Source organism: Delphinapterus leucas, chromosome 5 (genome assembly GCF_059928025.1).
Source record: "Delphinapterus leucas isolate spDelLeu-1000000601 "Yukka" chromosome 5, BTC_Dleu_Yukka2, whole genome shotgun sequence".
Classification (NCBI taxonomy): Eukaryota; Metazoa; Chordata; class Mammalia; order Artiodactyla; family Monodontidae; genus Delphinapterus; species Delphinapterus leucas.
The window spans coordinates 105,012,586-105,039,988 of NC_143133.1; the positions used below are offsets into that span (position 1 = coordinate 105,012,586).

At 44.3% G+C, this 27,403-nt stretch overlaps 1 protein-coding gene and 1 pseudogene across 3 annotated transcripts in view; one reads left to right on the forward strand and one right to left on the reverse strand.

Moving 5' to 3' along the window:
- The window catches only part of TRIM2 (tripartite motif containing 2), a 102,550-nt gene that overhangs the window by 58,356 nt on the left and 16,791 nt on the right, over positions 1-27,403 (reverse strand). The gene's annotated exons all lie outside the window — the stretch shown is intronic.
- LOC115803992 (U6 spliceosomal RNA) lies at positions 540-632 on the forward strand (annotated as a pseudogene).

The following is a 27,403-nucleotide window of genomic DNA, read 5'->3' on the forward strand; positions in this document are numbered from 1 at the left end:
TGTGCCTTCTAGGTAAGTTCTCTAAAGAGAACGATTAATAAACAGATCAAGCTTGTAAAAGCACCTGCTGTACAAGAGTGTCACGTTCAATCGTTCAATCGGAACTCCATGCATTAGTTAAACAGCGTAGGTGGGACATACTTAATTAGCCAGCATTATCTGCTACACTCTCACAGACTGTCTTCCTAAAGAACCAGAGTAGAGAATGATACCCATCGATTGGATTAAATGCAGCTCTTCTCTCAGGAGCTCAAAATGTTGGCACATGGTCTGCTTTTCTTTAACTGCATCCCTAAGACATCAGCACAGGGAAGGAATGGATTTGTCTGGCTTTAGGATAAGGAAACCTAAGCTGAGGGTTTAAATGACTTGCCCAAGGTCATCCAGTAAAATCAGTGAATCAGAAAGCTCGGATTTCAAGATTTCTGCCTTATCTGATAAGCTGATGTTACCTAATCTTAAGCAAGTTTAACACTTTCCTGGCATGTGTGTGTGTGTGTGTGTGTGTGTGAGAGAGAGAGAGACATAAAAATTGTAGAGTGCTCACTTCAGCAGCATTGGAACAATATAGAAGATTGGTTTGGTCCCTGAGCAAGGATGACACATCAATTTGTGAAGCGTTCCATATTTTTTTAAAAAAAAAACATATTAAACTTTTCAGTTAAAATCAGTTAAAAAGAATTTTATTTTGAATAGCTTTTGAAAATGTTCCTTTAACCCTTCAAAATAATCAGTCATGTGGAGTATTGAAACAAGCAGGGAGAAAACATCATATTGGATTTTACTTTTTTTTTTAAACCTTGAATTTTGGATTTTTGGCAAGGGAAAAAACATTTGTTTTAATCAAATGATATATGTTGACTAAATGAAATTTCCTGAGCTGACATTTTTATTCTCCAAAGTGGAAATAAAAGACATTTCATTCTAATTTTCAAATTTCATGATAATTATTGTAGTGGGTGAGAGTAAGTCTTTGTTAGCATTGTTAATTTATATGGTAAATTAAGTTTACTCATTAGCAGTAATTTAAAATTATGACAATATTACAACCTTTCACAAGTGACCTGTTGAAGACATCTGGATTTCAGGACTCCCAGAAACAACACAAAAGGTTTCCAACCCCCAAAGAGCCCCAAACCAAGATTTTGCCAGGATAAGGATGGTTCCCTGAATATAACTGGACGCCCACAGTAGAAAGGAATTTGACTACTCCTGAAGGGAAAACAGAGGCACGGGGCATGCTCAGAAGCACTGTGGGAAGCCTTCTATCCAACGGAATATGCCGCAAGGAATGTACACGAGATATCCGACAGCCTTTCATCAAAGTGTTTGGGCACACCACAGTTCCTGGTCTCCTTTGATTAGAAAAGCTGTAAATACTTATCTATACTCTCGGCTGTTCTCCTTTCCCCATCTTGGTTTCTGAACTGTCAAAGATCCTTCTTACTCACATAACCAGCAGAAATAAGTGTATGATAATAGAGATCAGAATATAGAACTGCTCTTCTCCTGGAGATCCACAAAACTAATTCCTAGAGAGAAACACATGAAAACACACCTGGCTGGACTTTGTAGGAGCCAAAATGCTTTCGGATGCAGGAACTAGTACCAGACACGTTGACAAAAGGCCAATAGAAAGGAAATGATACAGAAGCGAAGGCAGGAAGAGCCATTTTAAAACTACACAAACAGCCAACATTAGTGTAATATTGACATGAACCAGCTATGAGAGCTCTTGTGTGGGGAGAACAGCTGAGGTTCCTTGTCGGCGGAAAACCAACAATACTGCTTACAGAGGGGTTCACGCCCCTCTCCAGCTCTTTGCTTAACATCACCTGACCATTCTCATCTGACCGTTCTGTTTCTAACTGAAACTTGCCCCTATCTCCTAGCACTTGCTACCACCCCCATCACTGCTCTGTTTCTCTCCATAGCACTGGTCTCTCTCCAATTCAGTGTGCAACGTATTTATTTTGCATATTGTCTCCCCTCTGCCCACTAGGATGTAAAATTCATGAGGGCAGGGATTTTTATCTGATTGCTCTGCAGAAGTCTCAGCACCCAGAACTATGCCTGGTACACAGTAGACACATTTTTTTTTTTCAAATGGACTGAACAAATGAGGTATAACATGGGAAGACTCGGTCCCAGTAGCAGAAAAGAGCAGCACTTGCTGATCTCATGTGAACATTTTCACTTGACGTCAGACATTACCTGCCTTCCTAAGCGATAGTCTAATGCTTAGCAACATAAGCCGTGATCCAGAGGGTAAATATTTAGTGACGTATTTCAACACACTCACAAATGCAGGAAAAGAAATTGAGAACTACTGAAGACACATATGCATGGAAATAAAAAAATCTAAGGAGGTTGACATATAAGTTCTTTATTAGTGGAGATTTGCCAACTAAACACAGCTTGTGTGGGTAAAAACAATGCAACCATCACAAAACAAAATCCTTGGGCATAGAAAAACCCTGTCCCAGCATTTTTTTTCCTCACGTCATCTCTTGGTATTTTGCCCGGCTCGCTTTCTCAAATCTACAACTTGGTGGAAATTACAACCAAATGGAAAAGAAGAATTTGATAGGAGGAGATGAAATGATAGAAGAATGCCCGCGTTCACATTCCAAAGTTGAAACCATATTTCCCATTCCAAATTACACCACTGAGATCAGAAAACTTTCCAAACCCTTTATTTCTGACACTAAAGTGAGGAAGAGGAGGAAAAGAGGATGGAAGAGAAAAGACAGACTGAAGCATCTTCTGGAGAAGGAGAGGGAGTTGGTGAAAGCTTGTCTGGCTGGGCTAGAAAACATGGTTGGGAAACAGGTCAAGAATCCTTAGGAAAATCAAATTTTAACATGTGATTTGTGGGCAAGAAGGAGCATATTTGATTATAAATCATCTTAAAGGCACTAGATTCCATTTCTATTGTTTAATTTTATGGCATTCCTGGATTATGGCTTCTCTTTGTTGCCACTTAGCTGAATTTATTTATGAATATATTTACCTTTTTTATTGTGGTTGGGTCAACGACAGTGGTGCGGCCATGCTAAAATCAGCTTCCCAAGAAGTTAAAAATCTTCTTTTACATTTATAGAAAGTAGATCTTCAACCACTAGGATTATCTATAACTCCCAGTATGCTACCTTTTCCCTGCCAGAGCAGGTGGTACCTAGAGCTCAAGGCACAGATTAAAACACAATTTTAAAAACAAAGTATTTTGAATTTTTCAACTTTATGAGCATACTATTATTCACCTTCAATGGGATCGGCAGCGTTACTGAGGACTCAACCAGAGGAAAGAAAAGAGGACGATCTTCAGTGAAATTAAAACAGGGTGACCTATTTCCAGTTAAGTCAAGCCTCTATCCCAAATGGGCCATTTTGTAAATTAGAAAAGCCAGATGCAATATCTTTCTTGACAGTAGGTGTGTGAGTGTGTGGGGGGTGAAGAGGGGGACCTGAGGAGGCCGTCCACTTTAACTTCTGTCTCCAGGGAAGGATGTGCCCAAGCTCTCCAAGGGCTCTCCTTCTCTCCAGGGTCAGGTGTATGACAGCTTCCCTAGATTGCTGGGATTTACCATATGGAAGTTGATTTTTAAGCCATGCCCCAACTTGTCTTTATAATATTTATGCCTGTTTCCCCTACCTCTTTCCTTAGTAGAGATAACTGTTTGTAATTACCTTCTTCATAAAAGTCCTCACCTTTTGTAGTCAGTTCTTAAGATTTGCTTTGGGTTTTCAGGACTTTCCTGGTGGCGCAGTTGTTAAGAATCCACCTGCCAATGCAGGGGACATGGGTTCGAGCCCTGGTCTGCGAAGATTCCCACATGCCACGGAGCAACTAAGCCCGTGAGCCACAACTACTGAGCCTGCGCTCTAGAGCCCGTGAGCCACAACTACTGAGCCCACGTGCCACAACTACTGAAGCCCGTGCACCTAGAGCCCGTGCTCCACAACAAGAGAAGCCACCGCAATGAGAAGCCCGCGCACCACAACGAAGAGTGGCCCCCGCTCTCTGCAACTAGAGAAAGCCACGAGCAGCAATGAAGACCCAGCGTAGCCAAAGATAAAAATAAAATTAAAAAAAAAAGAAAGATCTACTTTGGGTTTTCTAAGTTCCAGAAGGCTGGCCCTGTGTGATGAAGTGTTAAGTGGTCAGGCTAATTGACCTTCACTTTACAGTACCCTGGGGCAGTCAGGGTGAGTGGGGTCTCCTCTCCCCACATTCATCACCTTGCCAAGTCTCTTCCCTTGCTTTCCTTGGGGACTACACAAAGAGGCTGAATGTTCTGGGAAAGGCAGAGGGCAGCCAGGGCCCTAAGCTCTGGGAGTTGGGTGAGGTTAGTAAGAAGGGGGAAGAGAAATGCATTCTACATCAGAACTTCAAAAGACACAGTCCTACAAAAACAGCAACCCCCTCTTTTTGCCCTGGTGGATGGAAGCATATTATTTAAATCTGTTGTTTATTAAAATAAATGTTTACTTAAACTATTAAGTTTTCAAGAATAATAATAAAAAGCACTTAACAGAGGAATGGAAGCTACTGAGAATATGAAGGCAGAAGAGGGCAAATTAGGAAAAGGTTGACAGACTAACATGCAAAAGGCAGGAATGAATGGCTCCTCCAATGATGCTATTTGAATAATTATATTGGGCTTCTTTTTCTTCAGTATTTGGTCTAATCTAAATCTTCAACTTCTAGAAGGAAACCTGATCAGTTAAATTCAAACAATCTGCATAATAATAATATTCAAAGAACCCTAAGAGCCAAGCTCATTATAGAGCATATTCTATAAAATCTACACTAAAATTCTTATATAAGTAATAAAGGGGCACAGATGGCATCAGAGATTTTTTTTAAAAAAAGCAATTACAGGTATGTGCAAATGAGAATTTTGCCACAATTAGAAGTAATTCAGTCACTTCTTTTAAAAGAAAAAAACCTGACAGTAAATAATTTGGTAGCAGTTTTTTTAAAGTTTGAAAGTACTTCTCTTCTATACATATCAATAATACACACAAATGTTTGGTTAAAATCTTAGTTTTATCTGAGAGATAATGAAAAAAGGCACATGGGAGTCAAAAATTAAGCCAGTTAAATTTTTTTAAATTGCCACATATTTAGGATTTTTTTTCTACTTAAGGATAGATAAAAGAAAGTCATGAGTTTGGAGAAATTAATGTCTAATGGTATCCGAGTGAAGGACATTTTTATTTCTGAGTAAGACAAAGAAGGAGTATTTTTTACTTCATTTCACAAGCAACAAAATCCACTCAGCTTTCGTTATCATATAAATAAAACAATTAAGTCATCTCAGGATTATAATATTAACTATGGTGAAAATACGTATAGATTTTATTCTCCATTTAAAAAATGTGTGGGTTATATATACGCTACATTCCTATTTCTTGAAACAGCACATTCTATCAGAGAACATTTTTACTTCAGCCGTGTTTTAACCTTTCTGATGCCAATCCCTTGTGTCTTTCTAGGAGAAAATTGGAAAGAAATACTTAGAGGTTTAGGAAAGGCCGCTGTTCTCATCTCTGCGACAGAAAGCTGCTTTCTTGTACCACAGCACACAGGAAACTTCTCATTGTGTGCTTGCTCGGGTGGGGCGTGCATTATTTAACACTACAGTGGCTTGGTAAAGATGCTGCTAAAGCATCTGACCGAAAATACTGAAAGACACCAGAAAATAGGTTCACAGTAGGCAGGAGTGAATCCTAATACATAAGAGATCAATTCAAGCAACTGGGCAAACAAATGGCTCTCCTTACATATTCTAATTAAAATAAAAGCAAGAACAAAAAACCTCTAACAATTTATTCACGAGGAATAAAACTACTGTAAAATGATCTAAGCCAAAGAACCGAACTAATAATTTTTAAAATGCCTCATTCTGAATTGAGATCTGTTCCTTAAAGCTGTGACACTGAAACCATCATTTAAGACAGAAATATCATTTTACCTTGATGTTCAGAAATCTACTAATTAACATTCAATTTTTAGTTTAAAATAAATAGCCTTCCTACTTGCTCTCCTATCCCGCCCCCCCACCCCCACCAAATAAGGAATAATGACAGGGTGGGGCATCATTGTTTCTGCAAAGATGATACAAAATGAGACCCACTGTTTCAGGAAGCAAACCTAAGGTCCAATCCAAGTTTTTTTTTTTTTCTTTTTTATCTCCCTTCTGTGTAATGCTACCATTGAACTCCACCCAGATTTGAGCTTATTTCAAAGGCAGGGAAAAAAATGTCAGAAAAGACCCCAGATGATCTCCTGCATATTTTCCGATTATCAATGGCATTCAGAATTCAGAGGGTCGAGGCATGCATTATGAATGAATGGGTTTCCAATGGTAACTGGGAACTGTGGCACTCAACCCCAGGGTTCTCTAACAGAGGACACAGTGGGGGAAGGGTCGAATCACAGCCTCCTCCACCCTGGGGTACCAAGGAAGGAATCCTGCAAATTAAACACTTCATCCCCATCTTTGTACCCAGCAGAGAGATGCACGGGGAAAACAAATCTTATATTTAAAATAGGCCGACATACACATTAAAATAAAGGCTAGTAAAAATAAAGATCTAGTCAGATCACATTAGAAAAGTGGTAAGAAAAATCCTGCATGACTTTCTCCCTATTCTTGTTAATTTGATGCTTTTGTTTAAGCAGAGTGGGGGTCTCCCTCTATCTTATAGTTACAGAGCATACAGCATCACCATGAGAGAGAAGGGGTGGGGGTCTCGGGGAGCCAGAACAGAGACAGCAGAAGAAATCAGTTATTCACCTGGCGTAAGACTAAGCAATCCGAACATTTAGGACCTACCCATTTCTGCAGACAAATTAACGAGGCAAAGAATTCAATCCTCCCCGGCCTGGCGCTGCAGCCCGCGACAATCCACAAGATCAATGCACATTTCTGCTAACATCTCAAGTTTGGAAACACCATGCAAAGAGACTGGTTAAAATTCCCTACCATGCAGTGCAGCCATCATCAGAAGCCCAGCATATCTTCTGCTCTATGGAGTGATGTGCCAGCTCATGAACAGAAGAGAGGAAGAGAAAAATGGAGGAAATAAGAGGAGGCTCAGGAAAGTCGGCAGGAATGTTTCTGGGTCATTAACAAGTAGGAGACCCCTTTCGGTATTCAAACCAATCAATCTTTATCTTACAGGACATCTTTTTCTCACTCAGCGTCTGTTGAAAAGACTGCAGCAGACCAAGCAAGGGATTATGGGATAGGGATGCAGCAGCTAGCTGCAATGAGATTCGTGGGTGGCTTGCTTTCCCCCTCTGAGTCAGCAGTCAGCTGTTTCCACGTTCTGGTGCTGGGCCGCTGGGGTCCATCACCAGCATGTGGCTGCACGGTTACCAGGGGGAGGGCTGCCCGTGCACATCTCCCGCGCCACGCAGCCGGGACAGGCGCTGGGTTACAAATCGTAAAGAGGGTGTGCTGTTAAGTAAGCAAAAGGGGATGCAGTGGGATCCCAGATCCCAGAAAGAAAACTAGGCACACGGGACCTCAGTGCGAAAATTTCAAATTTAGAGGAGTGTTTTGGGTGAGTGCGAGCACACACTCACTTTCTTTAGTAAGGAAAAAAAAAAAGAGCTATTTCCTTAGACTTTTAAAGTATCTTGAAACACCAATGCAAATTTTTAAAAATGCAAAACAGCCCAGTTCAACAAGCCTCTACTACTCTTGATATTTACCCAGAAAAGGGTCTATAAAATACAGTTCCTCAAAGTCAGATAATGCAAATGACATTTCTCTGCTTTTTGTGGTTCTAGTCATTTACAGAAAAATCATATAAATCAACATTTACTTGATTCAGGGGGTGAACAGAACCTTTTGTTTTTCTGATGATGCAAAAGTTTTCAGTTTAAAGGTTGAGAACCTTGTCAAACTTGACATATTGACATAACCCCTATAAGGTCATTCAACTGATTTTGAAAAGCTTTGAGTAACATAAAAATGACCAGAAAGAATATTACAAATAAAACTTTAGAATTAAAAAATCTTACATATCAGAATGGAAGTCATAATCATTCCCTTTTCTACAGCAATGGAGGTAGGGAAACCTATTGCATTCTATTCCTTGGTTAGTTACTAGCTTAAAAGTAGACACTAATCATTTTCTTTAAATAATTAAGACTGAATTTGCATATTTGATGACATTAATATTCATCACATTCTTTCCATGTAGTCAGGCATTGCAGTGAGCCCTGTGAAGGGGCACTCAGCTCTGCAGAGGGGAGGGGGGTCACAGAGAATTCAGTCAACTTGACAAACTCGGGAAAATGCAGACGTGCCAATTCTGGCACGCTATTCCGGGTGGTACATAGTTCTCAAAAGCCCAGGTTAACACCGTGCTTTAGAAGTTTCTTTTGTTTTTTTTTAACAGCTTTATTAAATATAAGTCACATGCCGTACAATTCATCCACTTAAAGTGTACAATTTCCATCATTAAAAAGTCACAAATAATAAATGCTGGAGACGGAGCAGAGAAAAAGGAACCCTCCTACACTGCTGGTGGGAATGTAAATTGGTGTAAGCCACTATGGAGAACAGTACGGAGGTTCCTTAAAAAACTAAAAATAGAGCTACCATATGATCCAGCAATCCCACTCCTGGGCATATATCCAGATAAAACTATAACATGAAAAGATACATGCACCCCAATGTTCATTTCAGCACTATTCACAATAGCCAAGACATGGAAGCAACCTAAATGTCCATCGACAGAGGAATGGATAAAGAAGATGTGGTACATATATATATAATGGAATATTACTCAGCCATAAGAAAAGAATGAAATAATGCCATTTGCAGCAACATGGATGGACCTAGAGATTGTCATATTAAGTGAAGTAAGAAAGACAGATATCATGTGATATCACTTATATGTGGAATCTAAAAAAAATGATACAAATGAACTTATTTACAAAACAGAAAGAGACTCACAAACATAGAAAACAAACTTATGGTTATCAAAGGGAAAAGGCAGGGGGAGGGATAAATTAGGAGTTTGAGATTAGCAGATACAAACTTCCAAATATAAAATAGGTAAACAACAAGGTCCTACTGTATAGTACAGGAACTATATTCATTATCTTGTAATAAATATAATGGAAAAAAACTGAAAAAGAATATAATTGTATCACTTTGCTGTACACCAGAAACTAACACAACATTGTTAATCAACTATACTTCAATTAAAAAAAAAAAGCTGTACCCTTTAGCTATCACTCCCTACCTTCCCATACCCCACAGTCCTAAACAACCACTAATCTACTTTCTATCTCTATAGATTTCCCTATTCTGGCCTGTAACATGAATGGGATCATAGAATATGTGGTCCTAGGCATCTGGCCTATTCCACTTAGTGTGACATTTTCAAGGTGCATTCACATTGTAGCATGTGTCAGTTCTTCATTCCTTTATATGATTGAGAAACATTCCATTGTATAGATATAGCACATTTTGTTTATCCATCTGTCAGTTGATAGACATTTGGGTTGTTTCCACTTTTTGGCTATTATTAATAATGCTGCTATTGTGTTTGTGTGGACATGTGTTCTGTTCTAGAAAGTTACAATTTAATTAGAACCAACTTTGGAAACTACAGGCAGGCAAACCCCACTGCATGTTACAATGTCCCTTCCTAAGACAGGCCATCACAATTGGTCCCTGACTTGCCAAGACAGGAGTCCCCTCTTCTTCTCACGTGTGTTTTCTGATGAAATTTACTGACCATGATGAATCCAGTAGCCAAATTCTTCAAAAGTGGATCCTCCCCTGTGACGTTCCTCTCCCCTGATCTCTCTTCTTCTCTTCTTCCACTCAACCCAAACTCTGGGGCATACAGCTGGACTGAGTCTCTGTTCTCACAAGATGGTAGAAATCCTTGGTCTTGTTGCTGGGCTTGTAGTCAGGGAAGGTTCACTTACACTCTCAGTCATTCATTCCAATGAACACTTACTGAACGTCCAGCATGTGCCAGGCACCGAGTAGGCACTGAGGATACAGAGAATAGACTGGTTTCTCAGCCCTCAGGAAGGTCATCGTCTAGTGTGGGAGATGGATTAGTAATCAGGCAATTGCAACTGCGAGTGGTAGATGCCTTGACTGATGGCCATGGCTGTTGGTATAGAAGGGCTCAGTTGCTTTCTGAGTTGTAGTCTGCTTGTATTGGGACCTTATGCAGCCAGAGTGCGAGGCCATAAGAGCAGAGAAGAGCCCAAGATCCTTGGGATTGAGTCTGCTGCACACCTTACCGACTTCTTGGAGCCGTCTTGCCCCTCCCCAGGGTTTCCCTTCAGTTGAATGGACATTAGAGAGCTAACCGTCATCAGCCAGTTTGACTGAGATGTACACTCGGGAAGTGTACAGACACTGCATATGCATAAGAACAGGACAGGTGCTAATTGAAGTGGGTTTGGCAGGATCCTGAGAGATATAGAGCTCTGAAATTTATTGACCATGTATTATGTGCCAGGTTCAATCCAAAGCCCTTTAATATACCATCTATCTGTCCCTAATCAAGGATGTTTCCCCTAGAAAGTTAACTCCTTAGGATGGCATATAAGGCCACTTATGATCTGGCCTCTGCTTTCCTCATTTTTTTCTTCCCCAATCATACTCTGGTTCCTAAGTCATGCCACTGTTCATTTTTTAGCAGTGGTTCTCAACCAGGGAAGGGCACCAGTCTCCCTGATGGAGTGGTGAGGTATGCATTTGTAAATGGGAAGGAGCATTTTTGACTGTCATATTGATTGTGTGTTTGGGGGTGGGGGGGTGGGGAGGTACTGTGATATTTCATGCCTGAGGGCAGGGATGCCTGCCATCCTCCAATGCATGGGAGGGTCTCATACAAGTACCTTTGTCCCCTCAAATTGCTGATAGCACCCCCTATGAGAAACACTATTCTCTAGGTTCACACGCCACTTGTTCTGAGAGGAATGCTCATCCTCTCCTGACTCCTTCACCTGGTTAACTCCTTCAAATCCTCCAGAACTCAGCAAAGACACCTGCACTCTAGGGAGGATTGTCTGCGACTCCTCCAATCCCAGACCCTCCCACCCCCGTCTGGACTGGGTATCAACCCCATGTGCTCCATAGCATTCTTTGCTGAAAATTACTGACAGCTCCATCTTTTACCTCTAACTCCCCAGCCCCTATGCAGTGCCTGTCACATAATAGGTGCCCAATAAGTAGATGCAGAATGATGGAAGTCCTTCTATTGATACAAATGGATGAGTGACACAACATGATGTAAAGGTAAACGCTCATCTCAGAATTAGAAAATAGTTGGATCAGAGACCATTAGGGAAAGGCAATTCTTCATATCTGATTGCTGGTTTAGAATTTAGAAAGCACCTTCATAATATAAAGCAAAGCAAACCCAGAGACCGAGTGTAACAGGGAAGAACAAATCTGACTCCACATTAGCTCTTTTTTCTTTTACTTTAACCTCTGTATTCTATTGATTTTGCTACAAGTTAAGAATGTTGCCTATAGCCTGAAGTATACCGGATAGTGTATTCCCAAGGCTCTGACCTCTAAAGGTATAACACTTTTCATATAGAGACAAAAAGTTGCAGAACAGAGCATAATATCTTGTTGGAGGTTTATAGGAACATTGTGACTGGATCTACGTGGACAGCTGCAAGAACAAAGGATTCTGGCATCAAGAGGTTTGCTGCAACCAAGCACACCCCGTCCCCTTTTAGTATAAAAGAAGACTGAATTCTAACTCGGGGAAGATGGTTCTTTGGCACAGTGGTCCACCATCTTCTTGGTCTGCTGTCTTTCCAAACAAAGTCACTATTTCTTGCCTCAACAACTCGTCTCTATTTACTGGCCTGTCATGTGGCCAGCAGAACAAGCTTGGACTTGGTAACAAGAGCAGGCTTATTATTGTTTTAGTGGAAACTGAAGTTCAGAAAGTTTACAGGACCAGCCCAGAGTGGAGTAGCCATTAAGCAGTAGAGGTGAATTAGAGTTCAGACTTTGTGACTGGCATAGTTCCGCTTTCAGTGTGCACAATGCCCCTCAAGGATGGGCAAAAGCTGAGACAGTTATCAGGCAATTCCGCAGTGGAACAAAGCCAGCTGATTAGAGAGCTGATGTGTTTCAGTGAGAGAGAAATACAGTCAACTAGGAGGAGGCAGCCTGAAATCAGGAGCCTATAAAGTCTGCCCAATGCAATTATCATTTAGTTTTTTTTCTTTTTTTTTAAATCTTTGCTGGCAAAAGCTTTTATGAAAATTGTTGCCAAATGGTCTTCTGAAAGAAGATGGTAAGGAAAAATTATTTCCTGCCTTCAGTTCAGGCTTGAGTGAGTGGAGAAGAGATATTGTTAGGATGGATTTCACAGGTCAGCACCCCACGTGGGACCCCTCAGAACCAGGCTCTTCCAGCCAGTCCAGACTCTTTGCAACCAGTTTGAGAGAGTGGTTTGGCTTGGACCCCAAGAGGCTCCTTCCTCTCTATTGGTAGAGGCTGCAGAGACCCTCCCCCAACATTGGGGGTTAGGGGCCATTCTTTAGTGGCCATGGGGAGGTCCTAGTACCAAACAGGACTGTTTGAAAATAATGGTGATGAAGCAGAATGGATCTTCCCTTTAAAAATGTCCTTAAGAAGAGACATGGTCCAAGTTGGCCTTAACCTAGAGGGATCCTGCGGATAGAAATAGAGTCAGCTCACCCAGTTACAGCCCAGGAACTCACACCAGAACTGGTCTTGGGATTACCATGCAATTTGGGGGAGGGGGTGGGGATTACCATTTAATGTTATATATTTCACAAATAATTATGTACCAGGTGGTATACTAGGCACCGATGACACAAAAATAAATAAGACATGAGCAGAACCTCTCAAAATCACTCCTGGGGACAGAGTTTTCTGCGTCCAAGCCACAGCCAAGTTGACTGGGCCTCAGGTGTCAGGACAGGCCTTCCCAGGCAGGCAGAGTGTTTGCAGTAATGGTGACCCAGATCAAGCACCCTGATTCCCTGCCCAGTATCTTAGCATCCCCTCCAGATGCCTGTGCATTTCTAGGGGGTGCTGCTTAATACTGATGACATAATCCAGGCAGGGTCTGCCCAGCACAGAAGAGAGGGAGACCCATCATTTTCCTTGATCTAGGCCGTATCCTTTTATTATGACCTCTGAGTTCATTTTACCTTTCTTGGCACTTTTGTCATGTTGAATCATATTGAACAGATAATTAAAATTCATGCCTAGGGGCTTCCCTGGTGGCGCGGTGGTTGAGAATCTGCCTGCCAATGCAGGGGACACAGGTTCGAGCCCTGGTCTGGGAGGATCCCACAGGCCGCGGAGCAACTAGGCCCCTGAGCCACAACTACTCAGCCTGCGTGTCTGGAGCCTGCGCTTCGCAACGGGAGAGACCGCGACAGTGAGAGGCCCACGCACCGCGGTGAAGAGTGGCTCCCGCTCTCCGCAACTGGAGAAAGCCCTCGCACAGAAACAAAAACCCAACACAGCCAAAAATAAATAAATTAATTTTTTAAAAAAAAGGAACTCCAAATTGGTCTGGTATATTTGTTCATACGGAACATAGGACGCTTTCTTTTCTACGTGCTTGTAAACCATCCCATTAACGCTCCCCTATAAAATTACACTTGATAGAGCTCCTTAGCTTACAATTTGTGGGTTTGATCTTTGTAAATAAAAAGTATATTTGCCCACCTCCAGTCTTTAAGAAACTCACCTTTTCCCTAAGATCTCATAAAAATCAGGAACTGTGATTGGGCAATCTTGGCTATGTATTATTTAAAAAAACCTAGAATGTCATTTACTGAAGCCAGGGGATTTAACATTTATTTAGGGCAACTGAATTTTCTATTTTTACCTACTGTATTTGTTTCCTAGGCCTGCTGTAACAAAATACCACAGACTGGCATGACTTATAACAGCAGAAATTTATTTTCTCACACTTCTGGAGGCTAGAAGTATAAAAATCAAGGTATCAGCAGGGTTAAGTTCCCTCCAAAGACTCTAGGTGAGGATCCTTCCTGTCTCTTTCAGTATCTGATGGCCCCAGGCACTCCTTGGCTTGCAGGCACATCACTCCAATCTACTTTTGCTGTTACATGGCTATCTTCTCCCTGTACATATCTATGTCTTCACATGGAGCTCCCGTCCCTGTATCTCTGTCTTTTCTTCTTATAAGGACGCCTGTCATATTGGATTACAGCCCACCCTTATAGAGTGCGACCTCATCTTGATTATATCTGCAAAGACCCTATTTCCAAAAAAGGTCACATTCATAGGTACTGGGGTTTGGGACTTTAACATATGTTTTTGAGGGACGTAATTCAACCCATAACGCCTACTGTGGGTAAAAGGCTAACATGAGGCCTGGGCTGACACAGGCCCACCTGAAAATGACCTGGCTTTCCCACAGCACTGTTCTCTCAAAAATAGAGTTGAGATAAATGGAGAATGTTATATCTGCCTTGTTTCTGGTGTGCATTAGTGGAGCTGTGAGGTGGCTGCATAACTAGGATGGCATAAAAGGTTGGTGGGAAAAAGGGCCTATGACTTGTGTGTGTCAAGGTGAGTGCTACACACCTTGGCTCTCATCCCTGGTACATACCCCAAGTGGGTGAGGGGCAAAGAAGCTTCTGGGCCTCCCGATGAGATGAAGGTGCTATATCTCCTGCTTTGCCTCCTTTGCCAGTGCTTACTAACGATATTATTAAATTAAAGCCTCTTTGTGTCTTGTGAGTCTGACTGGCAGCTTGAACCCACAGCTGTGCTGCTGGCCTCTCCTGGTCCGAGTTCCTTCTTATTAGCCCCCCGAAGCCCCTTCTCAGCTTCAAGATGTCCTATGCACAGAAGACGCAAGCAAAACACAAGGCTCTGCCATTCGACATACATCAGACACCCCAGCAGCATGCTTCCTCTCCCTTATTCTTTGTCTTGGTCTGACTATGACAAAAATAACAAGTAAAAGCAAGCAAACTAAGTGCCCTTTTGTTTTGCCTTCTTTTAGCCTGGCTAATTTGTGTGTGTGTGTGTGTGTGTGGTGCGCGGGCCTCTCACTGCTGTGGCCTCTCCCCTCGCGGAGCACAGGCTCCGGACGCGCAGGCTCAGCGGCCATGGCTCACGGGCCCAGCCGCTCCGCAGCATGTGGGATCTTCCCGGACCGGGGCACGAACCCGCGTCCCCTGCATCGGCAGGCGGACTCTCAACCACTGCGCCACCAGGGAAGCCCTGGCCTGGCTAATTTTAAGCTGACTGCCGTGAGTATACCTGGAAGATAACCTCCCAGTCCTAACTCTGGATCCCTAGTTATACCGATGTCCACACTGATGAGCACATCAGGACCCAGTGTTGTTTTTCTCTTCATCAGTTTCGTGATTACACTTTTCATTTGGACAATTAAATTCAAGTCAGTGCCAAGTTCCTGCTTGCCTCAGCGGTTTACCTTGTTTAACTAATCACTGCAGGGGCTCTGACTACCAGGTTGAGATTTAGAGTCAGGGATCCTAGGTAGCAAATTTCCCTCGGTGACTGCCCTGCCAAGGCCGCAGAGGCCGAGCCCAGACCTGAGCTGGGCGGGGCCGGCAGAGCCCAGACCTGAGCTGGGCGGGGCCGGCAGAGCCCAGACCTGAGCTGGGCGGGGCCGGCAGAGCCCAGACCTGAGCTGGGCGGGGCCGGCAGAGCCCAGACCTGAGCTGGGCGGGGCCGGCAGAGCCCAGACCTGAGCTGGGCGGGGCCGGCAGAGCCCAGACCTGAGCTGGGCGGGGCCGGCAGAGCCCAGACCTGAGCTGGGCGGGGCCGGCAGAGCCCAGACCTGAGCTGGGCGGGGCCGGCAGAGCCCAGACCTGAGCTGGGCGGGGCCGGCAGAGCCCAGACCTGAGCTGGGCGGGGCCGGCAGAGCCCAGACCTGAGCTGGGCGGGGCCGGCAGAGCCCAGACCTGAGCTGGGCGGGGCCGGCAGAGCCCAGACCTGAGCTGGGCGGGGCCGGCAGAGCCCAGACCTGAGCTGGGCGGGGCCGGCAGAGCCCAGACCTGAGCTGGGCGGGGCCGGCAGAGCCCAGACCCGCAGGCGCCTGGAGCCGGGAGCCGGGGGTGGCTGATGTGGGTGCGCCGCTGATGATGCCTTACTAGACGCTGACTTCCTCTTCCCCATGTTCCTTCCTCTCTGTCCCATAAAAGGGATTATTTTTTAACCAACATGTAGTTCAGACAGAACCTTACAAAAGTTCATGTCTGTTGACCAAGTAATTCCGCTTCTAGAACTCTATTCTAAAGGAATAATCACAGATACGGGCCAGTCTCCCACAGCCCGGGCTTCCCAGGCCAGGCGGAGCCCGGAGAACATTCACCGGTCCCCACACCACCTCGTGATGGTTTCTATGGCAACAGGCTCCTCCCCAAGAGTCCTTCTGCATAGAGGCGTCCGCGCCTCAGCTTATATTTTAAATCGCCTTCCGCCCCGCCCCCCCGCCGGAGGTTTCCTTTTCTAACCTTATTTCTCACCGGGAGACAGGACGACTCTATAAAATAACTGATTCAAGTGGTGGCGATGGCAGCGGCGCCGGTGGGGGGGGGAGGGGAGGAGTCAGCCTTTTACTGCGGCGACAGAGTTCCAGGGATCACCCAGGCCTGCCCCCTCCCGAAATGTGGTGCGCCAACTGCGGCCCTTTGCCATCCCCAGGACTGCGGCTCTCCTGCCTTTCTCCCGGCTGGGTTGCGCCTCTGAGCTAACGTGAGCAAGGTGCCACGCAGTCAGGGGGGACTTTCGCCCGTTAACAGGCCTGAGTTTCCTGAGGACTTCTAGAGCTCTGTGCTCTAACGCGAAGGGTGGTACTACCGGAGGAGGCTGGGCACCTTGGCAGGGGGAATAATCTGAGGATGGTGGAAATTGGCATCACCCGCAGGAGGCTGCCTCCCCCATACCTTTAATCAGGAGAGAGTATTTTCCTAAGCCGCGAATGCGGCACACGCCACACTGGTCACCTATATTAGAATCATACTGCGAATGTCAGCATGAAGCTGTAATTAACGCACAGGCTCTGGAGACACATCTATATTGGCTCTGCAATCAGGCTGCCCCTTGCCTCTGTAAGCTCATTTGTGAACTATCACCTCACAAGGCTGTCGTGATGATTAAATGGTATAGCGTGTAAGTGTCTTAGCACCTTGCTCAATGCACAGCGAGTCTCAGGTAGCTATGACCAGGGCAGTGGTGGAGTGTATGGGCCTAGGGCCAGGGTGGGTTTGAGTCCTGTCTCTGCCAAATATGACTTTGAGCAAGTAAGTAACCTCTCTGTGCCTCAATTTCCTCCTCCGTATAATGGGGATAATAACCTAGTTCATTGGGTTATTGTGAGAATTAAATGGTTTAGTCTATGAAGAGAACCTACCCCAGCGCCTGACACGCAGCAGTCAGTTCATGTATTAGTAGAGCAGTGGTACTAGCAGTATCACCCCTATTAGATTTGAGTTCCTTTAGGAATGACTAATGAGCCCCTTTTGTATTCCTAGAGGCTGGCTTGTGTAGGGATTCAAAAAACATTTGTTTGAATGAATGGACTAATAATATACTACTTCCCATTAAATTCTTTTCTTATGGCAACTAAAATAAATCAAGAAATGAGAGTGGGCAGAATCATGCAAAATCAGAAACAATGTATCTGTCTACTTTTATCATCCGGGAAGGACAGGCCTCCCTTGGCCTCGGCCACTTAGCATTGCTGTCTCCCAGCTGGCTTTGACACAGTTGAGGAAGAGGCTGTGGCGCTACTTTGTTGCTCTGGGTGAGTTCTCACACTAACTCCCAATCTCAGGTCAGCCCCAGGAAGGAAGAGGTCTCTGGTCCAGCTCCCCTGCCCCTCGTTCTTGTGACAAACAGCCCTGGTACCTTCTGGTCAGCAGCCAGTGGAAATGAGTCCTCATCAACCAGTTTCTCGCTTTAAGAGTCAGCAGCCTTCTTGGAAAGATAAGAAGAGAGAGGATTCCTTTTGGCACCTTTCCAAAGTTTTTCCCTTTGATGAAAGTCATCCTCTCTAAATGTAAGAACGGGAGGCCTCGCTTTCATGTCCTCTGAATGGACTTGCTCTAAATACCGACGGGCCCAGCTCTCTTCTCTCCCTCAGCAGTTGGCAGTGTGTCTGGGCTGGATGCCAGGAAGCCACGGTGCCACTAGAGGCGAGGGGATCAGGGGCAGGAGAATGGGAGTAGTTAGGCCGCAGCAGCGGGGTGTGCACACCAGTCCCATCAGGCCTGCCCAGCCCAGGGCGTCCTGTGAGATCCATACCGGGTGAGCCGCCTTGGTGCCAGGCGGAGCCATCCATGGCCTGAGGGCCAGTGCCGGAGGCATCCCGACTCTTCCTTGATAATGTCTTTCCTCCTCCTGTGTCTCTTCTTCACCTCTTCTCCTGCCCTCTCCCTCCTCCCCACCCACTTTCTTCATTCAACCAGCTTTTAATGTCCCTCTACTATGTGCTGGGCACTGCGCGGAGGTCCACATTCAGTCACCATCCTTAAGGGACTTGTGCACTCTCATGAGAGACAAACATAAAGTCTCAATTAAACATAAATTAAACTAATAAAAATAAAAATAAATTTGATCTCAAACAATTTTTATCTGTGGCCTCCACCTCAGACCCAGCGAGGATGCTCACGGGTGTCGCTCCAGCTGACTGGGACGGCGTTCTCTGGCGGATGATACTCCAGACTCTGGAATCAGAAAGATGTGCATGCAAACCCAGCCCTGACGCTGACCAGAAGTGTGATTTGGGGGAAATTACACAACCTCCTTGACCCTCCATTTCCTCCTCTGTAAAATGGCAATAAAAGGGTTGTTATGAGGATAAAATAAGCTAATGCCTGAAAGACACTGAGCACAGTGCCTGGCACACAGTAAGACTCAAAAGACATCAACTGTGGTGGTGGTTTGAATTACTCAAGCCTGGGCGTCAGCAAGCTCTATCGGTAAACATTTTAGACTTTGTGGGCCTGTTAACACAATACCTGTTAGAACTACTCAACTCTATTGTCATACAGTGAAAGCAGCCATAGACAATATGTTAAGGGGTGTAGCTGTGCACCAATAAAAGTCCATTTATGAACACTGATTGTGAAATTTTATATAAATTTCATATGCACAGAAAATTATTTTTCTTTTGACTTTTTCCCCACGCACTTAAAATTGTAAAAACCATTCTTAACTCACAGGCAGTACAAAAAGAGGCAGTGGGCTGGATTTGGTCCACAGGCTATAGTTTGCCTACCCCTGATCAAGCCTAATGAAAGGGCTGGCACTTCCTTTCATGGATTTTGCCTCAAAGGGAAATCCAGTTGGTGGGTCCATAATACCCTAATTCAGTGTCTACTTCAAGCCTGATGAACTTTAACAAGTGTCCAGACCAACCCAAGGACGGCAAAAATCTCATAAAAGAAAAAAAATACCTACAATTTACATGTGTCCAAGATAAGAAATAGAAAAGAAAATCCGTTCCTTAGATGTACGATCGCCCTGTGTTTTGTAGACAAAGGCAAGCTGTTTCCACAGGTGCAAGAATTAGCAATGTGTGTACTTCACTTCTCAGGGCTGTATACAGAGACACCCAGCTGTAGGAAACGTCACAGAGGGTCACAACACCCCTAAGTTTTCTACATAGGGGGTGAGAGAAAACAGAATGCATGGCGAGTGAAGTAGGCTGGGGAAAATGAGGGTGGGCAGGAGACACCTGCAAGAAAACAGGCCCAGTCCCACCCGCCCCCGTGGAAATCAAATTGTAGATGATTGTTTATACAACAGTTAGGGACCCCAGGTAATGCCACATAATGTCTAATTCCCGCCTCTCCTTGCCTCCTCCCAAACTTCCTCAGTACCTGCAGGTGGAAATAGGACTTTGTGCTTTACTTTCCACTGTAATCTAGGAAGGTTTTCATTCTCTAGTTCATATCAAATTCCTCTCAGGCCAGACATTCTTTCTCTAATGCTATAAAAAGGCCATAATCTAGATACACTGCAATTAATAATTAAACTTGTTTCCCTTGACGCAGAGGAAATGCAAAGACTTTCTTATAAAGCCATTCCAAGAAACAAATCTGTTCTTGTACATCTTTTAAAAGCTATACACACTACTATATATATAAAATAGAACCAACAAGGACCTACTGTATAGCACAGGGAACTATACTCAGTATTTTGTAATAACCTGTGAGGGAAAAGAATCTGAAAAAAAAAATAGATATGTATGTATAACTGAATCACTTTGCTGTACACCTGAAACTAACACAACATTGTAAATCAACTATACTTCAATAAAAAAATAAATTTAAACAAAACAAAACTGCGTTATCCATGTCCTGCTCTCATTATTGGATGAAGAACCTGCTAATCCTGCCTGACTGAACTGTTGAGTGGCCCTCAAGGTCGGACGTCATAATAATGTCCTCTAGCTTGGCGGGGACTCTCCCCAGGAGAAGCACAGCTCAGTCACGGACGTATATATAGTTCAAGTCATCAATAACCTGCTGGCTCCCTGCTGAACTGCCTCTCTGTTTTAACTGCTACCTAATGTGAAAAGAAAGCAAGGCTTCTTTGGAAAGGAGAAAGTGAGGAGCTGGGATCTAGGAAGGAATCTTGGCCAGGATTTACCTTGGCAGGGAGGGAGCGCCCAATCCTCCCTCCCTGCCCATCCGGAAGCACAAGTCCGAGGTCAAAGAACCTGGCATTTTCTTTTGTCTTTCCCCTACCACGTGGCGTGGCACTGGTACTCTCTAAAGGGATACAAGCCACCGCTCTGTCATATGGATCTTCAGTCTCAGACCTTGTCATATGGATCAAGGGCATAAACTCCATCACTTTCTAGTCCCACTGGGGGCCCAGTTTACCACCCCAGCTCCTGGCCTGAATCCCGATCCACATCCCATCTTGCCCCAGCAGAGCCTCTCCACCGGTGACTGGAAGCAGGAAGGCACAAGACTCTCATCCTTTCAAAGGCTCAGTAGTATTTAAAGTTGGAAAGGACAGAGAGATGATACAGTCCCATGGTTTTAGAGCCACAAAATACTTTCTCTAAAGACCTGGTCCTGATCCTGGGGGCCCTGCCAACTTGCCTGCCTCTCACTTTGCTGGACCTGACGCAACTCTTCAGAATACCTGGAGCTCTTGTGGCCTCTGTGGCCATATCTAGTCCAGATCACCAGTGTATAGACAATGAAACAGGGCTGGTGAGGTGACGTAACTCCCCTGATGCCATACAACTAGCTAGTGGCAAAGCCTGACCCTGAGTGCACTCCTCTCTCCGTTTGGCCCCTGCCCTCTGTGCACAGGCAGACCTGGGGAGCCGTCTTTGCAGGCTGCCTGGGTTTCATTATGATTGCATTAGTTCTCTGGAGACTGTTCCCCAACAGAAACGACTGAAAATACAAACACAGGTGTAGGTCTTGCCAAGTGAAAACAGAAAACTATATTGAGGAATAACAAACAGCTCTCATACTACAGCTGGTCTGCTTGAAGAGTTAAAGGTTCAGAGTTTATGAATATGCAAACCTTGCAGTCAAACAGCAGGAGTTCCCAAGATAGCAGAGAAACAGGAACCCGCCACAAAGGATGAGAGTACTAAAAGGTTAAAATGCCAGGCCATCCACTCGGCAAAGAGCAGGGAAAAAATAAACCATGACATCCTGTTAGAGTGGGATTCATAGAGAAGGCAGACACCTGGGAATAGAAAGGAAAAAAAAGAAAAGATACAAGACGTAACAGAGGATATTTACCAACTTTGCACAGTTAAGAAGCTGCATATCTTCAGAATGACCTTGACAATAAAAACCTGACACTAAAACAAACACAGAAGAGTGGAAGTTAAATCATTAGCTGTTGTATAGACTGCATATGAAGCCTTTTCAGCTAGTCAAATTTGAGAGTAGGGTAAAGTGATAAAAGCACACAGGTTTACTCAAAAGAGCGTGAGCGCGCTGTTGACATCAGATGGCCAGTGTGTTCTGGCCCTTCTCTTTTCTGTTCCCTGATGGGCCCCGGTAGAATTTCCATTCTATTTTTAAAAAGCTATTAACACATGTTTGTTTGTCCTCAGAAATGGAAATAGAATAACCCAGTCTTAATTTAGACTTGCCCATAAAGCTGATTCATGATAAAAACAGGTTTTATTTCTATTTTTCTTTTTATTCTAACAGTCAAGGCTCTCCTAGCAGCATCCTGGGATCTTTCTCCAGCCTTCCCGTGCCCTCAGGCTCCTGCTCTTCCCTCCACTATTTCTGGCTTTTCAAGAACCAGTCAACCGTGGGCTTCCCTGGTGGCGCAGTGGTTGAGAGTCCGCCTGCCAATGCAGGGGACACGGGTTCGTGCCCCGGTCCGGGAAGATCCCACATGCCGCGGAGCGGCTGGGCCCGTGAGCCATGGCCGCTGAGGCTGCGCATCCGGAGCCTGTGCTCCGCAACGGGAGAGGCCACAACAGTGAGAGGCCCGCGTACCGAAAAAAAAAAAAAAAAAAAAAAAGAACCAGTCAACCGGGAATTCCCTGGCCATCCAGTCATTAGGACTCCGTGCTTCCACTGCCCGGGTTTGATCCCCAGTCAGGGAACTAAGATTCTGCAAGCCGCATGGTATAGCCAAAAAACAAAACAAAACAAAAGGACCAGTCAACCCATTACCTCAAGTCCACTGAGATCTCAAGTCCAGAGAAAGAGGCTGCCTCTCGTTAGTAAGTGGCAAAATGACTGTGTCTTCACGAGGGACGACTCTCTGTGCCTACCGTCCCACTGCTCCCAGCCCCCCACCCCAGGTGCAAGGCTGGTTCTCTGCCCAAATGATGCCTCCTCCCTGAGGCCTCCCCTGACCCTCTCATTGTAAGTGGGTGTCCGCCCCTTTGCTTTTTAGCACTTTACCCTGTTGGAATCCTGTATGACAATTGGGACCGCTTGTAATGACATATCTTTTTGCACGCTTGGTTAGAGCTGTCTTCCCCACTAACCTGTAAACCCCATGGGGACAGGGTCCTACCCCAAGGATGCCACAAGTGCACATGCAGTCCTGGCACATGGCTTCCAATAGCGCACGAGGCAGACCCACCAAGTGTCGGCCAGCCTGCATGTTCCCCGGGCTGGACCAGCACACCTAGGAGAACACAGTCTCACTGGCCAGGTTCTCCTGTAAAACACCTCCAGAAATACTTGTTATGATTGAACCTCCACTAAAGATAACTTTGAGCTTTATTTGTAGAAGGGATCTGCTAGGAAAATGGTATAAGCAAGACGATCAGGGCAGTGTAACCTGCTGAAGAGTTACATTCCAGGAAAAGGTGTTCGTACCACTTACTGAAAATGTTTTCATCCGGTAAAGGTATGCTTTATAACACACTTACATGGGTGCTGGATAAGTGTAAATCTTGGAAGTCAGAAAAATAAACAGGTTTTTCAATATTCTGTAACTCACTCTTGCTTTTTCATGTATTCTGAATTAGTGAGCCCTAACAATACGTAGAGTCCTAGAAGCGACAGAGAAAAGGATACCTTTTACTCCCAGACTAAGTCCTTTCACAGTGGGTGAAGGTAGCCTATTAAAAGTTATATGATATTCTTTTAAGTAAGAGAAAAATACTGCTTATGCAAATATGTCGTTTTGAAAGAGTAGTTCAAACTACAATGTAAAACCTCTTCCTTCAAATAGGGAGCCTAAAACCATATTGGAAAGAAAACACTACCAAATAAGATGTGTCTCTTTATTTTTGTTGCTTGGCCTTAAGTATCTGCCATCTTATTAAAGGGAAACCTTTCCAAAAATAGCCTCGCGATCCTTATGCACAGTTTGGCAGTAATAATCTTTTATATTTAATTCAAATAAGGAATTATGGATGTGATATTCAGCTTTTTTTAGTGATCCTATCTGTCACTGCAGGAAGTTCAGATGCTCTCATGCACGGACATTTTACGTTTCTCTAAAATTCTGCTTCTGATTAAGCCAAAGATGAACAAGGGAGATATTACCTGATTAACAGTCATGTTATTTGTTGAAGAGGAAAGTGGAGAGAAGAGAAAAGGAGAGAGGACCAGGAGAAGGCCACTGATTCGTGACATGCGTTTATCCCTTCCAGCCCTCCACTTTCACTCAACAATGTTACTGCTTTGCCAGGCGGCACTTCTGCACAGAAGGGCAAGTCAAAGCAGAATGATGGTGATTCTTTGACGATTACAAATAAGGAGATAACTTTTTCTCTAGATCAGAAGGGACTAGAAAGAGAATAAGAAAACAGAAAGGCAAAAGAAAGAGAGAGCTGCCTATATGATAAACATCTCTAGAACAATTCAATCAAAGCCAGAGTTACTTTCTGGGACTTCCCGGGTGCTCCACTGGGTAAGACTCCGCACTCCCAATGCAGGGGGCTTGGGTTCGATCCCTGGTCGGGGAACTCGATCCCACACGCATACTGCAAGTAAGGAGTCTGCACACCACAACTAAAAGATCCCACAACTAAGACCTGGGGCAGCCAAAATAAATATATATATATATATATAAAAAAGCCACAGTTATTTTCTAACTGGGAGATAGAGCACTAATCTCACTATGAGGACCCCACCTTCATGACCTCATCTACCCTAATTACCTCCCAAAGGCCCCATCTACAAATGAATACCATCATATTGGAAGGTCACAGCTTCAACATCTGAACTTTGGGGCAATCAAACATTCAGTCCATTACAGGAGCCTTTAGGTTTTGGTACAAGAGGGTCTGGACCTCTTTGGCCTCTGTGACCTCATATCCTGGTCCCCCCTGCGGTGACTAGAGCACTGAAACCACTCCAGGTCACTGTACACACTAAGATCCCACGACGAACCGTGGGACACTTAAGCCCAGCCGCTGCAATGCACGTAATTGGGGCTGGAACTGCTGCACTTATTGGCTCCAGGCTTGCCCTCCAACAAGTCTTCTATGAAGGATTTTAACTCATTCTAGGCCTCCAGAGAGTCCTGAGTTATTCCTCTCCCTGTGTCTTTTAAACCTTTGTGCTTTTATACATGCCTTCCCTCTGCCTGGAATCCAATCCTTTTCTTCTCTTGCTAGAGATTCAATTGATACATCACCTCTATTGTGAAAACTGTCCCAACAGCCCTTTCACTCAGGCAAGGTATTCATCCCTCCTTGTATGTACTACTATTGCTGTACTTATCACCCTCTGCAGCAATTATTGGTTTACGTGTCTGCCCCTCCTACTAGAGAGTGAGCTCCGGGACCGGGCCTTACCTGTCCTTTTTTTTTTGCGCTACGCGGGCCTCTCGCTGTTGTGGCCTCTCCCGTTGCGGAGCACAGGCTCCGGACGCACAGGCTCAGCGGCCATGGCTCACGGGCCCAGCCGCTCCGCGGCACGTGGGATCTTCCCGGACCGGGGCATGAACCCGCATCCCCTGCATCGGCAGGCGGACTCTCAACCACTGCGCCACCAGGGAAGCCCCCTCACCTGTCTTTTTATCCCTGGATATAGCAGGGTCGAGATGTAAGTAAGTGCTCAGTAAATAACAGTCACTTATTCTATGTATATTACTTTTCCCTTACACACATTTTGGTTCATGGTATGTGAATGGCAAGGGAACTCACATTTATTTAGCACCTACTATGTACCCGGTTCTATGTTAAATACCCCATTTTATTCTCAAGACAAATTTGTAAGATAGGAATCATTGGTTTGAATAAAATGGAGACCAAAGAACCATCTTATTAGAAATAAGAGTATTTATTCAAAATGTCTAGGGACCTACCTAATCTATTTTGGATTAATAATATTTCTGGAGCTTAGTTATCTTAACTCTAAAAGAGGAGTGATTGGGGCTTCCCTGGTGGCGCAGCGGTTGGGGGTCCGCCTGCCGATGCAGGGGACACGGGTTCGTGCCCCGGTCCGGAAGGATCCCGCATGCCGCGGAGCAGCTGGGCCCGTGAGCCATGGCCGCTGGGCCTGCGCGTCCCGAGCCTGTGCTCCGCGGCGGGAGAGGCCGCAGCGGTGAGAGGCCCATGTACTGCAAAAAAAAAAAAAAAGCAGTGATTGAAAATGGGTCTTTACAATCCCACTCCTAGGCATGTATCCAGACAAAACTATAATCCGAAAATATACATGCACCCGTATGTTCACTGCAGCACTATTTACAATAGCCAAGACACAGAAACAACCTAAATGTCCACTGACGTAAAGAAGATATGGTATATATACATAATGGAATATTACTCAGCCATTAAAAAGAATGAAATAATGCCATCTGCAGCAACATGGATGAACCTAGAGATTATCATACAAGTAAAGTACATCAGAAGAGAAAGACAAATACTATATGATATCACTTACATGTGAAATCTAAAATATGACACAAATAGCATATCTATGAAACAGAAACAGACCACAGATATAGAGAACAGACTTATGGTTGTGAAGGGGTGGGGTGGGAGAGGGAAGGATTGGGAATTCGGGATTAGCAGATACAAACTATTATATACAGGATGGATAAACGACAAGGTGCTAGTATATAGCACAGGGAACTAACTATATTGAATATCCTGTGATAAATCATAATAGAAAAGAATATGAACAAGAATGTATACATATGTATAACTGAATCACTTTGCTGTACAGCAGAAGTTAACACAATATTGTAAGTCAACTATACTTCAATAAAATTTTTTACATGGTGCTTTAACAAGTACCATGTGTTATATGAATGATTGAAATTTAACATTGAGCATAGCCTGGACCTACCAAAACATGTAAATGACCAAGAACCACCCAACTTGGCATTGACAGTAAGAACACCTTGATGTTAGTGGAGCGGTCCATCATGGTCCAGTTTCCCCTGTATTCAGTGGATTGTCCTGTTGCAACACCACCCACTTAGTCCTTTGGAGCTGGTGGATCACAGCACCCCCACTCACATTGTTCCTCAGCGCAAATGTTCTTCAATTATCACACCGGCATGATTTTTAAAACGGGATGAAAAAATTCTTTAAAAATAATGCCACTGTTTGGATACTTCTGGCGTTCAGATGCCAAGAGAAATGACCTTTTATTGTTCTGATTTTGTGGTTTCCTAGGACTAACGTTAAAAGCGCACGGAAGTCATGTTTTGGTTATCATCAATATACTCCACATGTCTCTCCTGTCAGTAAGGGCAGATGTGATATTTCACAACAGCGAACTCATTATCTTTACCTCCAGGAAATCTGCTTAGGTGTAAATTGTGAAATGTGTTATGCCACATAGCATGCCTTAATAATTTCAGAAGTTAGGAGCCGTCAAAATACATACACAACTGAGAACTGGCAAACTTTCCCTAAAAACTGTTGTGTTAATTTGGTTTGTCAACTTGTTCCTGAGTACTGTTTGGACTCAGACACA